Source organism: Elephas maximus, chromosome 12 (genome assembly GCF_024166365.1).
Source record: "Elephas maximus indicus isolate mEleMax1 chromosome 12, mEleMax1 primary haplotype, whole genome shotgun sequence".
Taxonomy (NCBI): domain Eukaryota; kingdom Metazoa; phylum Chordata; class Mammalia; order Proboscidea; family Elephantidae; genus Elephas; species Elephas maximus.
Window position 1 is genome coordinate 91,012,139 of NC_064830.1, and position 16,996 is coordinate 91,029,134.

The 16,996-nt window shown below is 41.1% G+C and overlaps 1 protein-coding gene across 4 annotated transcripts in view; it reads left to right on the plus strand.

The window, feature by feature from the left end:
• The first annotated feature begins 14,438 nt into the window (after nt 1-14,438).
• The window catches only part of LOC126087228 (zinc finger protein 789-like), a 40,033-nt gene continuing 37,475 nt past the window's right edge, over nt 14,439-16,996 (plus strand). For 3 of the 4 annotated variants that reach the window (XM_049904490.1, XM_049904487.1, XM_049904489.1), the window contains exon 1: nt 14,439-14,564. The gene's annotated coding sequence lies outside the window, so the exon portion shown is untranslated. Of the gene's footprint in view, nt 14,617-16,996 lie in introns of all 4 variants that reach the window. The other variant, XM_049904488.1, reaches the window with a different exon arrangement.

Genomic DNA, 16,996 nt, shown 5'->3' on the forward strand with positions numbered 1-16,996 from the left:
CCCCTTCCAGGACTGGAAGTTCAAGGAAGCCTGTGAGTAGACAGCCTGGTATTTTTGCCAGTAGTGACAACTTGGGTTCACTTGATAAATGGAAGTGGGAATGAAGCAATGAAGAGACAGGCTGAGTTTGGATATGTTCCATTGGTGCTCATTGACCAAGCCCACAGAGGCTAGGGATGAGAGAGAGAGAGAGAATAAGGGCTGCCTTCTCTGAAGTGCAGGAAGGTATGTAGACTCCTATCCTTCAGCATGAGCTGACCAGAACCTGACCAAATGAAGAGAAAGATGTTTGACACTGTGATCTGGCATAGGGTGTTACAATTTGATGTCTTACTCTGGTCTAGACTTTACTTATGGATGCAGATGCTCAAAGTCCCAACCAGAAAAGAACATTCTTCAGGTTGTGTATGCAAACCTTAACACTGAGGTGTTGGCATAACTGAAATGGGTAACTTCTGGCCTAAATTAAAACTCCATTTTGAATCAAACTGCATTTTTGCCTAGAGTGTCTGTTCCTGCTCCTCTGACAAGACAATTTCGCTTCCTGTAAAAGTTTAGCCACTTGTAACACAAAGAGAGTGAGGATCAGGGCTTTAGTTTATGTGAAGGGTAGTTTGTTAAAACAATGTTTGTTAAGAATGTTTACACAGCTTACCTCAGAGAAGATACTTTGGTCAACAGGGGCTTAGAAAACAGGGTTGATAATTTTAAATGAAGATGGAGATAGGGCCTACAACTGTCTCTTAAGTATATAATGAAGATGAGGTAAACATCAATTAACCAAGTTGTAATCAGATTTCGTTTTCTCTCACTGAGATCTTCTGTTCCATTTCCACTGAGGATTTGTAGATTTATAACTAAGGGGGAGACATAAGACTTCTACCTTAAGATAGGAGAGGCAGACTACAGCTGTTGACAGAGAATTGACTCAATTTATTCTTTCTAGAATGCTTTGTCAAACAAATTTCAGAATGTAGCAAATAGACTTAATGAGGTTAAGAAGAATGCTTTGGTCAAACATCTTCCAGGAGATGAGAGATTAATGCTAGGTTAGAGATTAATGTTAAGTAAGTTTGTAGCTTGACAACCCCTTGTAATTTTTTTTACTTTTCCTTCCCTTAAACTCCCCTTGGTGCCTGTGAACCCATGTCTTTTGTTTGTTCCACTTGATAAAAACATCACTGCTACCCCTGCAACTTGGAACAGACTGCAGCATTCCTGCCTGGCTGCTTACTTGAGTGTATCCCATTTCTCAAAACGATTTTATCCTTCAATAAAACTCTGTTTTTATTTCTAGCAAAGTGTAAGTCTGGCGCTTCACTGTGACAAGGCTAAGGAACACGCTTGTTTCATCAGAATACTGGTTTGATAGGGATGTGCAATTTAAACATTAGTTACCTAAAATGGGGGAGATAAAGGCATGAAGTAGACGACTTACATACTTTCATGTGTATGCTTACTCTCAAAATAAGAGGGACAAGGGAGGATCCCGCTGAATAGATTACTCTTTTCCTAATGGGTCTGGGAAAGAAAGGGATGGGGAAGATGCTGATAGGATTATATGATTCTTTTGTGAGTGTTGGTTGTTAACAAGGTAACTGTGATTGTCAAACCTGTAATTGTAGAAGCAGTAACTGTAAAAGAGTGGACTAAGGGGGAGGCACTGAGGGATAGAGTACAGTAGCTGAACCTAAAGTCCCTTAAAGGTATTGCCATGCTGAAAGCTCATGAGGCTCAGAGCAAGGGAATAATCTTCTTTCAGCTGAATTTTATCAGAGGCCAGACAGGGTGAAGCCAAGATGACTTTTGGAGAATCTGACCAGATCAGAAGGACACCTGAAGCAGACCTGAATGGTTGGTACCTGAGTAACCTCACCCTGAGGGTTCTTTGCCAACTGAAGGACTAATTGTTAATGACTACTTTGGACTGGTAGTATGATTGGGATGGGGAAGTTATCCTCCAAGCATGAAAGACCATGGCTAGAAAAACCAGGGGGTGAGCAGCAGTGCGATGGATCACTTTTATAAGGCCTTTCTAGCCATGGTCCTGTAACTCCCACTAAAAGATTGGTTGGGACTGGGCAAATGAGGTGCTTGTGGCCCACCAAGGGGATTGGACAGCTTGCTAATAATACAAATAAGGTGCATGGCACTCTTGTGGTGGTGGAACCATGCAAATAAGGTGTACAGAACCGTAATGAGTGGATTGGTCAGTTTTGCCATCCTGCTAGTCTTAAAATGAGCCATACCAGAGGAGGAAAGGGGGAACCTCACTACCAGCAAAAAGAAGAGCCAGGAGTAGAGTGCATCCTTTGAACCCAGGGTCCCTGCACCGAGAACATCCTCCATCCAGAAGACAGAGAGCTGTAACACCAGAGATGGCAAGAGAGGATGAGAAGCAGCAGCAGAGCAGCAGCAGCAGAGGCAGCAGAACCAGGAGATTGGCAGGAGATGGTGTGGTGGACTGTGGAGCAAGAAAGCTGAGTGCCTTCAGGCAGAAGGCTTGCTGGCAGGGTGAAGTGTCTCTGGGCACTTGTGAGAGCTAGGCTTGCTGACTCATGCAGCAAGAGAGGTGAGGAGAATGAGGTGCCTCTGGGCCTTTATTGGTGGAGCTAAAGAGCTTTGTATGCTCCTTAGAAGCAAGGATGGCGACACTGCGTGTTACATACTTTGGACATGTTTTCAGGAGGGATCAGTCCTTGGAGAAGGACAGCATGCTTGGTAAAGTATAGGGTCAGTGGAAAAGAGGACCCTCAACGAGATGGATTGACACAGTGGCTGCAACAGTGGGGTCAAGCATAACAACTATTGTAAGAATGGTGCAGGACCAGGCAATGTTTTGTTCTGTGGTACATATGGTCACTATGAGTCGGAACTCACTCAACACCATCTAACAATGACAAAGAGCCTTGTAACATTTGCCCAAACAAGGCAGAGGCCAGGCAGCTCAAGAAGTCTGAGGGATCTGAAGGACTGTGGGCTGAGAGGCTGAGCACTAGGGAGAGGTCTGACTGTGGTCACAGCCAAGAAGCTGTCCTGATTGAAGAACTGTATCCTGGGTAAGTCCTGATCCTGAGTTGTAACCTGTGACTTCCCTAGTAAGCTATATAATTGTCACTATTGTCTATGAATTTCTGTGTGGCCATTGCAACAAATTATCGAACCCAGCAGAGAAGTAGAGAGTGCCATGGGAGTGATGACTGGTGTCAGAAATGGTTAAAAAAGGTTTGAGGGCTGGAGATATGTTTGAACTCCACCTCATAGGAATCAACCTTGGGCTGTCGATCTTGGGTTCTCTTTCTTCCTCTTGAAGTTACAGGAGGTCAGATGCTCCTGCCATGCCATTTTTACATTGATATACTGTTTTGTTTGTTTGTTACGTCAAATAATATGTTCATCTCACATTATTTAATGACAAAATCTAAAAATTATGTTTAAGTCACCAAGCTGTGAGGGACTATAGTGTCCCTTTGGTAAATAATGTGTTTAGCACTTTTTGTGCTTTTAAATCGCTATCTCCTGGAAAAATTGAAAAATTGTGTTTATCTCACCTACTTTCAAAGGAGGCACTTTATAGAGTTTTTTTTTTCCTATCAAATGTGTTCAGCATTTTTTAATACATTTAACAAGCAATCTACTACTAGCAAAAGTTGAAAAACTCTATTTAAGACACTTAGTTACTTCGGAGACTCCCTATAGTATTTTTTTCCCCCTTCAACTAATATGTTTAGCATCCTTCAATGCCTGTCACACACTAGTTACTGGCAAAACTTGGTAAATTGTTTTTAAATCACCTAGTTGCAAAAGAGATTCCCTATAGTGTTTTTTTTTTTTTTTTTAAATCAGGTCAAATAATTTGTTTAGCAATTTCCGTGCTTGACACTGGCAAAATTTGAAAGAGTTTATTGCTCACTTAATTAAAAGGTAGACTCACTATAGTGTTTTTTCAGAGAAATAATATTTTTAACTTTTTTTGTGCATTTCTCACACAATCTATTGAAAAGTGACGACCAAGTTTCCATTAAAGAATTATCACAGACAGATAATCTTCCTGGTTATAATTCTATATAGGTAAAATTTTTTCCAACATTCATTATTATAATCATGAGGACAAGTTAACTAATTATGGGTTGCAATTTCAGCTAGCTTGTTATTGCAATCTTCATACCAACCACCTAAATCTCTAGGAAGGTGTTGCTATAATTCTGTAAAACATATCATTATTATAAGGAAAATGAGGATATCTTTGAGATATCTGGGTGTCACAGAAGTAATCGTGTAACCTGATCTGAGTGATGGTAGAGCACGGTATTGAAGGTGTCTGGGTTACAGACAGAGGGGTCCATAACTTATTTCTAATTGCACAGGGCAAAACCTTGCTGGAGTTTGGAGTGGGAGGTGGAAATCAGTGATAATTGAACACAGGGGTTGCCAAAGAGTCAGAGTTGCTTTAACAGAACAAGGTTTTGATGCCAAATCCAACACTGTGTCAAATAACCAGCACTCGCTACAGATTCTGATAATCGGACAAAGGCAGTTTCATTCCAAGTATCTATTCCTCTAACAAATAAAAGAGCAACTAAATAAATGATCAACATCATTTTAATTCAAAGTTAGTTAATACAGATTAGCAAAGTAATAAAGAATATAACAAATAAAAGTATTTAAATTGTGCTTTTGAGTCACTCATCCAAGGGAGGAGGTAGTTAGTGGTTGTTTTGGGAAAGCATCTGAATTTCAACTTCAGTCCTCCTGCCAGTTCGATTGCCCAATCAGGAACCTTGGTCTTCTTTAATTGGGAAAGATATACCCAGGATTTTACAACCTGTAATTTTGCAGCAAATTCATTTGTTAGTAAAACAATGGGGACCTTTCCATTTTGTTTCTAAAGTGTCCTTTATCTGGTGCTGCTTCCAATATACACAGTCACCAGGTTCTGGGGCACAAAAACCTACATAATTAGGAGAAGTTTGAACATAAGCATGTTTAATCACTTCATCTTTGGCTTAACATCCTGTGTTAAGCTTTGACAATACTTTAACAAACTATTAAAGACCAAATTTTAATCAGGAATTATAGCATTATATAAGGAAGAGGCATGATACGTCCAGTGACTATTTCAAATGGGGTTAACTTGTAAGATCAAAAGGAGTAGATTGCAGATTTATCAAAACAATTAGAAGCACTTGAGGCTGTGTTAGTTTTAAAGAAGCAGCAAAGTTAGCTAACTGAACTTCTATTATTCTGTGTTCTTTCAACTAATCCCAAAGCTTGCAGATGATATAGACAATGTAATTGATGCAAGACAGGAAAAATGTTACAAACTGCAGCTAAAATTTTACTGGTAAAGTGAAAACCTCTACCACTACACAGGTATGAGGAGTACCCCACATAGGAAGAATATTTTCTAACAACTTTTTAGCAACAAAGTTGCAGTAGCATTCCAACAGGGAAATATTTCTACCCAATGAGAATATCTGCTGTCTCGGTTATCTAGTGCTGCTCTAACAGAAATAACACAAGTGGGTAACTTTAACAAAGAGAAATGTATTCTCTCACAGTCTAGTAGGCTAGAGGTCCAAATTCAGGGTGTCAGCTCCAGGGGAAGGCTTTCTCTCTCTATTGGCTCTGGAGGAAGTTGCTTGTCATCAATCTTCCCCTAGACTAGGAGCTTCTCTGCACAGGAACTCCAGGTCCAAAGGACATGCTCTACTCCTGGCGCTGTTTTCTTGGTGGTTGAGGTCCCCCACTCCCTCCTCTTTTTCCTTTCATCTCTTGTAAGGTAAAAGGTAATGCAGGCCACACCCTAGGGAAACTCCTTTTACATTGAATCAGGGATGTGACCTGAGTAAGGATGTGATAGCCCACCCTAATCCCCTTTAACATAATCTAATCTTGCTTCATTAACCACAGGCAGAGATTAGGATTTACAACACATAGAAAAATTATATCAGTCACAAAATGGAAGACAACCACACAACACTGGGAATCGTGGCCTAACCAAGTTGACACATATTTTAGGGGGATATAATTCAATCCACAACACCTACATATCATGACTAAAACATACTTATAATTTTGAACTGGGGCAAGTTGTATAAAATCCATTTGCCATTCAGTCATGGGGCCTGTAGAGAGGGGATATCGACCCTGAGGAGTCAAATAAGTTTCACCTGGGTTAAATTTTTGGCAAATACTGCCGTTTTTCACTACTTCATTCACAGATTTCCAGGAATGACCCCAATAATATTTTTTAATTCTTTTTAGGGTCTTATCTCTTCCTAAATGATCTTTTTGGTAGAAACCATAAACTACAGGAAGATGTAAGTCTTTTGGCAGGACCAGAGTTTTATCAGGTTCAATCCAAAGATCTGTGTCAGAATTTACAGTACATCCCTACAATGTTATGGATTGAATTGTGACCCTAAAAAAGGTGGGTGTGTCAATTTGGCTATGCCATGATTCCCAGTATTGTGTGGTTGTCCTCCATTTCATAATCTGATATAATTTTTGGAAACCCTGGTGGTGTAGTGGTTAAGTGCTATGGCTGCTAACCAAAGGGTCAGCCGTTCAAATCCACCAGGCACTCCTTGGAAACTCTACGGGGCAGTTCTACTCTGTCCTATAGGGTCACTATGAGTTGGAATCGACTCAATGGCACTGGGCTTGGTTTTGGTTTTATGTGTTGTAAATCCTAACCTCTGTGATGTTAATGAGGCAGGATTAGAGGCACTTATTTTTTATGTTAATGAGGCAGCACACAATCTACAGGATTAGGTTGTATCGTGAGTCAATCTCTTTTGAGATATAAGAGAGAAGCGAGCAGAGAGGAAAGGGACATCCACCCACCAAGAAAGAAGAGCCAGGAGTGGATCACATACTTTGGACCCAAGGTCCTGGTCTGAGAAACTCCTAGACCCAGGGAAAGATTGCTGACATGGACCTTCCCCCAAGAGCTGATAGAGAGAGGAGGCCTTCCCCTGAATCTGGCACCCTGAATTCAGACTTCTAGCCTCCAAAACCATGAGAGAATAATTTTCTGTTTGTTAAACCCATTCACTTGTGATTTTTTTTTTTTTTTATAGCAGCCCTAGATAACTAAGACACTTCCTTTTCCCGTATTTGTTGTTCTGAAGGAGGTGTAGCTTTTTTGGTGTAATGGTAAATTGTGTTGCATACTGTCTGTTATTTCCTCTGGACCCTCTATTAATGGTGGAGATAAACCTGATTTCCATCCCCAACATATTTTATGTTTTTCTCTATTTCCAAAATGGGTGTATCCAGGATAGTAATTGTCTAATCCTGCTCTTTCATAGGAAAACCTGGTGGAGTAGTGGTTAAGAGCTATGGCTGCTATCTAAAAGGTCGGCAGTTCAAATCCACCAGGTGGTCCTTGGAAGCCTATGGGGCAGTTCTACTCTGTCCTTTAGTGTCACTGGGAGTTACTTCATACATTAGTAGAAGTCTGTTGTACCATGTCTGTCATACAAATAATAAGCTGCATCTACAAAGTTTCCTCAAAAATGTTTATCTAAGAATGCAATGAAATGTTCATTCCATTGTTCTTTAAATTCTAATAAGCAGGCTGATAACAAAGGTGTCTATATTCTCTTAGGAATAACAATCTCGTTTCCAGGAGCTAGCCACATTCAGTTTCTTTATTAAGATGTGTTTACCTGCTCTTCATTCTGTTATGTCAGCCTCAGGGACTAATTTTTGGTACCTTTTTAATATCTCTAAATCTGGATTCTGAATTGAAAACAGGGATTTTTTAGGATTTTGTACATCTAGTTTTTGACTTTGTAGGAGCTTAGGAAGGGTCGTAGTCTCGACGGATTATATTTTAACTACCGTTAAAGGATTTTCAGATAAAGTTGCGCTAGGCTTTTGGGTCTCTCTACCAACTGCTCTGTTAGCTGCATCAACAGCTAACTCATTCCCAATTACCTCCTCTGACTGGCGCACTTGTATCTTAACCACAGCTCTTTCTTAGGGTAACAAAAAAGCATCTAAAAGTTCGGCTACATGTTTTCTGTTCTTAAAGGGAGATCCTCCTGATGTCAAAAACACCTACTGTTTCCACAATATCCCCAAATCATGAACTCACCTACAGTAATACCTCGAATGCATGAATATGGTCACAGATTGATTTTTTGCCAATCTACAAGCTTGAGTAAGGGCCACTAACTCAGCTTGTTGCGCCGATTACGTGACGCAAAGGTCCACTCTCCAGCACCTCTGAGCTTCCTGATATTTCCTTGAAGTCATATTTGGTTTAAAATAAGAACCATCTACAAATAACACTAAAGAAGGGTTAGCCAAAGGAGTTTCCTGGAGATCTCCTCTTGGGGTCAGAAGCTGATCTGTCAAATCAAAGCAGTCATGCGGTACTCCTTCCTCAGGGGAAAGAGTAGCAGGATTTAAAGCTTTAACAACATGTATTTGAATGTTTTGGCTGTCAATAATAAGGCTTCATGAGAGGTTAACCTGTTGGCAGATAGATGTTGTGTTAAAGTAGATCTGAGAATAGCTGCTACTGCATGTGAAACAAATAAATCTAAGTCATTACCCAAAACTATATTGTTACTTTTCTGCTAATTGAGCTGTTGCTGCTACTGCCCTTACGCATGGAGGACAAGCACAAGCAACTGCACCTAACTGAAGACTATAGTATCCTATAGGCCTCTGATGATCTCCGTGTTCCTGAGTTAAAACACCACAAGCATTCCCATTTTGTTTATTTACATACATACACAGAAAATTTCAAAGCATAATTTGGAAAACCCAAAGCAGGAGTGGTTAAAACAGCTCGTTGAACTTCATTTACCACTTTTGCACCTTGTTCAGAAAGGGAAAAAGGATAAATCACTTCTTTTTTCAGGTAGTGATATAGGGCTGAGCTAACAATGAGAAATTTGGAATCCAATTACGTCAAAGGCCTAAAAACTCTTTAACTGTTGCTTCGTAGTAGGCAAAGGAAAAAATATAGTTTCCTTTCTCTTCAAAGTCTATAGATATACCTTCAACTGAAATAAGATGTCCTAAGTATTTAACAGTGGGTTGGGCAAACTGTAGTTTTTTTTGGGATGCCTTATGCTTTCTGTTGTTGTTAGGTGCCATTGAGCCAGTTTGGACTCCTAGCAACCCTATTTACTACAGAACGAAACACTGCCCAGTCCTGCACCATCCTCACAATCGTTGTTATGCTTAAGCCCATGGTTGCAGCCACTATGTCAATCCATCTCATTGAGGGTCTTCCTGTTTTTGCTGACCCTCTACTTTACTAAGCATCATATCCTTCTCCAAGGACCGATCCCTCCTGACAACATGCCCAAAGTATGTGAGACACAGTCTCACCATTCTTCCTTCTAAGGAGAATTCTGGTTGTACTTCTTCCAAGATAGATTTGTTTGTTTTTTTGGCAGTCCATGGTATGTTCAATATTCTTCTCCAACACCACAATTGAAAGGCGTCAGTTCTTCGGTTTTCTGTATTTGTTGTCCAGCTTTCACATACATATGATGCGACTGAAAATACCATGGCTTCGGTCAGGTGCATCTCAGTCTTCAAGATGACATCTTTGCTTTTCAACACTTTAAAGAGGTCTTTTGCAGCAGATTTGCCCAATTCAATGCATCTTTTTGATTTCTTGACTGCTGCTTCCATGAGCGTTCATTGTGGGTCCAAGTAAAATGAAATCCTTGACAACTTCAATCTTTTCTCCATTTATCATGATGTTGCTTATTGGTCCAGTTGTGAAGATCTTTGTTGTCTTTATGCTGAAGTGTAATCCCTACTGAAGGCTATGGTCTTTGATCTTCATTACTGCTTCAAGTCCTCTTCACTTTCAGCAAGCAAGGTTGTATCATCTGTATAATCCAGGTTGCTAATGAGTCTTCCTCCAATCCTGATGCCCTGTTCTTCTTCGTATAGTCCAGCTTCTCAGATTATTTGCTCAGCATACAGATTGAATGGGTATGGTGAAAGGATACAAGCCTGATGCACGCCTTTCCTGACTTTAAACCACACAGTATCCCCTTGTTCTGTTCAAATGACTGCCTCTTCATCTATATACAGGTTCCTCATGAGCACAATTAAGTGTTCTGGAATTCCCATCCTCCCCAATGTTATCCATCATTTGTTACGATCCACCACAGTCAAATGTCTTTGCATAGCCAATAAAACATGGGTAAACATGTTTTTGGTACTCTCTGCTTTCAGCCAGGATCCATCTGACATCAGCAATGATATTTCTGGTTCCACATTCTCTTCTGAATCCAGCTTGAATTTCTGGCAGTTCCCTGTCTATATACTGCTGCAGCCACTTTTGAATGATCCTCAGCAAAATTTTACTTGTGTTTGATATTAATGGTATTATTCGATAATTTCCCCATTCCACGGGATCACCTTTCTTGGAAATAGGCATAAATATAGATCTCTTCCAGTCCATTGGCCAGGTAGCTGTCTTCCAAATTTCTTGACATAGAAGAGTGAGCACATCCAGCACTGCATCCATTTGTTGAAACATCTCAATTGCTGTCGCGTCAATTCCTGGAGCCTTGTTTTTCGCCAATGCCTTCAGTGCAGGTTGGACTTCTTCCTTCAGTACCATTGGTTCCTGGTAATATGCTACCTCCTGAAATGGTTGAACATCAACCAATTCTTTTTGGTATAGTGACTCTGTGTATTCCTTCCATCTTCTTTTGATGCTTCCTGAGTTTTTTTATATTTTTCCCCATAGAATCCTTCAGTATTGCAACTCAAGGCTTGAATTTTTTCTTCAGTTCTTTCAGCTTGAGAAATGCAGCATGTGTTCCTCACCTTGGTTTTCCATCTCTGGGTCTTTCCATATGTTGTCATAATACTTTACTCTTTCTTCTTGAGATATGTTACCTCTAAGAATGAGATTGTAAATGGTGGAGAACAATGTTATTACTCTTTGTATTCTCCCATAGCACCCACCACAGTGCCCTGCTTGTTATTTGGGTGATGGAACCCAGAGAGAGTTGTAGAGTCATTTAAATCTGTTTTGTCTTAGTATATCTTTGTTTAGAAAAATAATCCCATTCTATACTTCTGGAGGCTGCACGTGCTTTTGGGATCCACGAGATAGATATGGGAAGGGCATAAATGCCCTTTATAATGGTTCTGAACCTGGCCATCAGGGTGACTAACCAACAAGTTTTGCCTGGGAGTCCCTGGGTTAAGCACTCAGCTGCTAGCCAAAAGTTGATGGTTCTAGTACACACATAGGTGCCTGCGGTGTAATGGGTTTCCCTTATATGACCATTCCATCCTAGGGTTTATGATTCTGCCAAAAGTTATTGGCTGGGCCACAATCTTGCAAGGGATTGGTCAGTATACTACGCAAATGTTGTTACTGTTGGGTGTCTCGAAATTGATAATGAGTAGGCTTACATAAGGGTCAATGCTGCAGAGGTGGGGAAACTCACTGCCATCAAGAAGAGCCTGGAGTGTACCTTGTCATTTGGACCTGCGGTCCCTCGGCTGAGAACTTACTAGACCCAGGAGGAGAGAGATGTAACACTGAAGATGGCACAGGATAGTGAGAAACGGTTGCAACCACAGCAGAGCTCAGCAGAAGAGAAATGACAGCAGCAGTACTAGCAGTGGAAACAGAAGACTGGGGAGAGGAAACTGCAGTGGGCTTGCCAGCCTACTGCACAAGAGAGAGCTGAGACCCTTTGGGCAGTAGGCTTGCTGGTGGAGTAGGGTGCCTCCAGGCACTTGTCAGCAGAGCTGAAGTGCTGTAACCCTTGCCCAAATAGCAGAGGCCCAGGGATGGTCCTGTCACCTGGCCACGGCAGAGGTAAGGGCTGTCTGCCTGCGAATATGGCTGAGAGAATGGCCCGCCTGCAGGCACAGCTAAAGAGGTGAGAGATGTCTTGGTTGGAAACTGTCCTGATTGAAGAACCGTATTCTGTCTCCTGCGTTGTATCCTGTTACTTCAGTGTTGATCCTGATCCCAAGTTGTAGCCTGCTACTTCCCTAATAAACCATATAATCATTGAGTATGGTCTGTGAGTTCGGTGTGGACATTGCAATGAATTATTGAGCCCAGCAGAGAAGTAAAGAGTGCCGTGGTGGTGGGGGGAGGCTGGATGGCTGATGTCAGAAAAGGTGAAAAAGTTGGGGAGTGGAGGTGTGTCTGAGCTCCACCTCATAGAAATCAGCTTTGTGCTGATCTTGATTTTCATCCCCCTTTCTAAAGTAAACAGGCTCAGATGCTAAATTACAGTGCCTCAGAAGAAAGGCCTGGGGATTTACTTCCAAAAAAACAGTCATTGAAAACCCTACGGAGCGCAGTTCTACTCTGACACACATGCGGTCACCATGAGTCAGAAAAGACTCAACAGCAATTCTTGGGTCCAGGACTGAAAATCCCTATCCCTAGAAGCCTCTCCCTGGATTGAGAGCAGTCCCAATAATCAGCAAAGAAATGGAAGGCTGGGAGGGTGGGGGAAGGGAGTACAAAACCCACAGGACAGCCCAACAAATAAAGAAAAAAAAAAACAAAAAAACAAATAGGGGCTGAAAACAACACAGTTTTTTCTGTCAAGTGGATTCGGCAGAGGTTATCCACCTTCTGCAGTCACTATTGCCTTGACCGCTGATGTTGACAGCCATGATCTGTGGTTCAAAATATTGGATCATTCATTGTCGTGTCAACCCATGTGATGTGACTCAAGTATGCAACTTAAGTGCATTGTAATCATGAGTTTGAACCGGTGACCTACACAATAAATTTTATAGACCTTAAGGATCCGATTGACAGCTGGTCTACTAAAACAACCCTGAAAATACAAAGTGGATGGAAAATTTGGGAGAACTTGAAATTAATTCCTAAAAATCTAAAAACCTGCTGTTGCTAGTAAGCAAAGTCCTAAACTGTCTCCTATCCAAACATTTTTGTTGAGAGGATATTTAGCTTGGTACTATCACATTGAACAGACTCAGCAAATCAGTGTAACGAGGGCTTGATAAGGGCAGAGATGCAAGTCAATGTGGATGTTACTCTTGCCTGTATTCAGTTTTACGAAAAAAAAAAAAAAAAAATCAGTGGCTGTCGAGTCCCACCCATGGCGATTCCATGTGTGTCGGAATAGAGCTCCTCTCCATAGGGTTCTCAATAGCTGATTTTTCAGAAGTAGTTCGGCAGGCCTTTCTTCCTAGGGGCCTTTACATGGACTTGAACCTCCAACCTTTCTTGGTTAAAATCCAAGCTGGTTAAACATTTGAAGTACCCAGGACTCCTCTGTTCCATTAGTCCTATTGTGTTTATGTTCTTAAAAAAAAGTTTTACATTTATGTACCTTCAAAACACAGAATAACACAGCCAACAAAATTTGGATATCCAATAAAGAGATTAAAAGAGTTAAAATCAGTTGCTGCATGAGTGGAACAAAATATTATAAAACTATTATATCTTCTCACACATATTAGTTGTTTATTAGTCCTACTCTTAATTACAAGTAGTTGCCACCGTTAACAAATCCTATTGTTTTGTTTAAATAATAGCATTTTATGTAACAGAAAAATAATACAGTATAATATATAATTTCAAATAAACCCATACTTTTTGTATTTTTGTTAAATACCCTGTATATACTAATTCACTATATATAATATATAATAGGTTGCTATGAGTTGGAATCGACTGGCCTACAACGACTTCGGGTTTTTTTTTTTAATGTTGTTAGGTGACATCAAGTTGATTTTCTGATTTCACAGCGACCCCCATGTGACAGAGTAGACTGCCATATAAGGTTTTCTAGGCTGTAATCTTTGTGAATGGATTGCCAAGTCTTTCTCTCACAGAGTTGCTGGGTAGGTTAGAACCCATCTTTTCAGCTAGCAGTCAAACCTTAATTGTTGGGCCATCACATGTATAACGATATATAAAAGATGGTATATACTCCATGATTTATAACGGCATATTATATACTGATTATATGTTATATATAATGTGAGGGCACTGGGTATTTTTGGGGGTATATATAAGTATACATACACACACGCATTTTTTTTTCCTTTTTTTTTTTTTTATGGCCCTGTCCAGGTTTGGTTTTCTAATAGGTTGGTTAACCTACATTAGAATCACAAGAGGAGCTTTTGAAAATACCCAGTGCACATTTTAATACGTTGGGTCCGGAAGGGAGCGGTGGATGTCCATCAGCACTTTTAAGAATTTTGAATGTGATTCTCCTGGGTTTATAAACCACACGTTACCAAGACTTCCCAAGGGCCAGAATAGGCTGGAATGGCAGAGGCGGGGCCTGGAGGTCAAGCGGCTTCAAGCCCACGGCCAAGGCTCTCAACTCACCAACGCGCCCAAGTGGCCGACCAGAGAGTTGTGAAGCCTCCGCGAATCCTAGAGGGGACCGGAGGTGGGGTCGCTCGGCTGGGTGTACGGAAGTAGGGCGAGCGAGAGGCGCTGTAGGCCAATCGACGTTGGCCACTGGGTGAGAAGAGGTCGGTCGACCTGACCTCCAGTCCGGCCCGGGCGCCCGGAGAAGGGCGTCCGGTACTGGTGGCCACCGCAGGTACACACAAAAGACCACTCAGGACTTTCCGGAGGTGGCAGTGCAGCAGAAGGTGGGAAGTGCAGAGCAGGTTTGGGGAGAAAGGAACTAGTTGGATGGGAGGGGTCTGTGCCGTGGGGAAGCCACGGTGGTTTCCGCAACGCGAGGTGCTCGAGAGACCACCGGGTTTAGGGAAACATTACGGGGCATTCACGGAGGGTCTTCGAGACCTGTGGCACTATCTTTTTAATATTTTCGGCAGTGTCAGGTCTTCAGCATGGAAGAGGAACAAAGTCGGTTGAATAAATGACTGGTTAGTGCTGTTATTTGGTTCGGTATTTTTTTTAGGGGGAAAAACAAGACGTGATTATAAATCTGAGATGTTCACAATATTCAGAAGTAGGCTTTTAGATTATGCTATGATGCTGGAAACCCTGATAGCGTAGTGGTTAAGTGCTGCGGCTGCTAACCAAAAGGTCAGCAGTTCAAACCCACTAGGCGCTGCTTGGAAACTCTATGGGGAAGTTCTGCTCTGTTCTATAGGGGCGGTATGAGTCGGAACCGACTCGACGGCAACGGATACGATGCTGATTTGCAAATAAATGCACCGTGTTTGGTTCACAATAAAAACCCGTTGCCGTAGATAGTGCCCCTATAGGACAGAGTAGGACTGCCTCCATAGGGTTTCCAAAGGTGTGAATCTTTATGGAAGTACAGCTGACTGTTACATTTTTTTCCCCACGTGAGTAGCTGGCAGGTGGATTTTAACCGATGACCTTTGGGTTAACAGCCGAGAGCTTAACTACTGCACCACCAGGGCTCCTTGTGGTTCACAGTAGATATTCAATAAATATAGCTTAGGTAATGACAGGGATACAGCCCCTGCTCTAACCTTGTAGTTGTTGATGAAGACATATTTTGTAGTGCCTCCTTGCTTAAGAAGCAGAGTGGCTTCCATACAATATTTTTAGGGAATTTGTGCTGTATGTGAGGGACTTTCTTTAAAATGTATTTACATAAGGAGAGCCCCTTTCTTTAGTCTGCCTACTTCATCATGTAATTTATGATCCAGTGCTGGGTTTAGCCTAAGCAGAGAGAAGACCCCCTGTTCGCAAACAGTTGTTCATCAGTAAACCCTGTCAGCTCAAAATCTAATTTGAGTTAAATTTCTTTTTGATATGTGCAGCCTAGGGTTTTTTTTTTTTTTTTAATTATCCCGCGTGCCTCAGCTAAACCCTGCATGCTTGTGCAACTCGAAGAATGTAATCAATGTCGCTGAAGTGTACATGTAGAAATTGTTGAATTGGTGCGTGTTCTGTGTATATTCTCAATAACAAAAAATAAAAAATAGAAACAAACAAAAAATTGTTTGTAAGACACCCTGCTTCTTCCGGGGTGGTGAAAACAGTTTGCTCTGGGCTACTAACCAAAAGATTGGTGGTTTGAACCTGCCCAGTGGTGCCATGGGAGAAAGGCCTGGCAATCTGCTTCTATAAAGATTGCAGCCAAGAAAATCCTACAGGGTAGCTCTGCTCTGTTACACAGGGGTTGCCAGGAATTGGAATCAGCTCAGTGGCAATGGGTTTGAGTTTTTTTTTTTTTGGATTTATATACACAGTACAAACAGGATTTTTAAAGGAGAGGTTACAGTGACTAGTTGACATTTGCTTAGTTGGCAGAAGATGGGCTATCTAAAAGTGTGGCTTCAGTTCAGATTGGTTCCTTAAGCCTGCCGGTCTGTAATCTATAGGTTAGTTTAGTTAACCATTTGTGGTTGGGTATTTTCTAGCATGGTTATTTTTTAAAAGTTCTTAGTTGATTTCCACATGCAGGAAAATAATACAAGACCCATATCTCACAGCATACATGAAAACTAATTCAAAGTGGATCAAGGACCTAAATGTTAAATCTAAAACCATAAAGTTCTTGGAAGAAAATATAGGATCGAAGCTTTGGGACCTAGTTTTTTTCAGAAATAGACTATCAGATACAACAAAAAATGTACGAGCAACAGAAATCAAAATACATAACTGGGACTTCATAAAAGTAAATACTATGTTCATCAAAAGACTTTATTAAGAGTAAAGAGACAACCTACAGACTGGGAAAAAATCTTTGGGAATGATGTAACTGATAAAGGCCTCGTATCTACAATACATAGCAAACTTCTACAACTTAACAACAAAAAGACAACCCAGTCAAAAACTAGGCAAAGGACGTGACCAGACACTTAACCGAAGAGGATATTAAAATGCGGAGGATATTAAAATGCCAACAGATACATGAGAAGATGCTCAGCATTGGCAGCCATCCGAGAAATGCAAATCAAAACCACAATGAGTTACCATCTCATTCTCACTAGAGGCTAAGATAAAAAAAAAAAGGAAAATAACAAGTGTTTGAGGGGATGTAGAGAAATTGAAGCCCTTATGCACTGCTGGTGGGAATGCAAA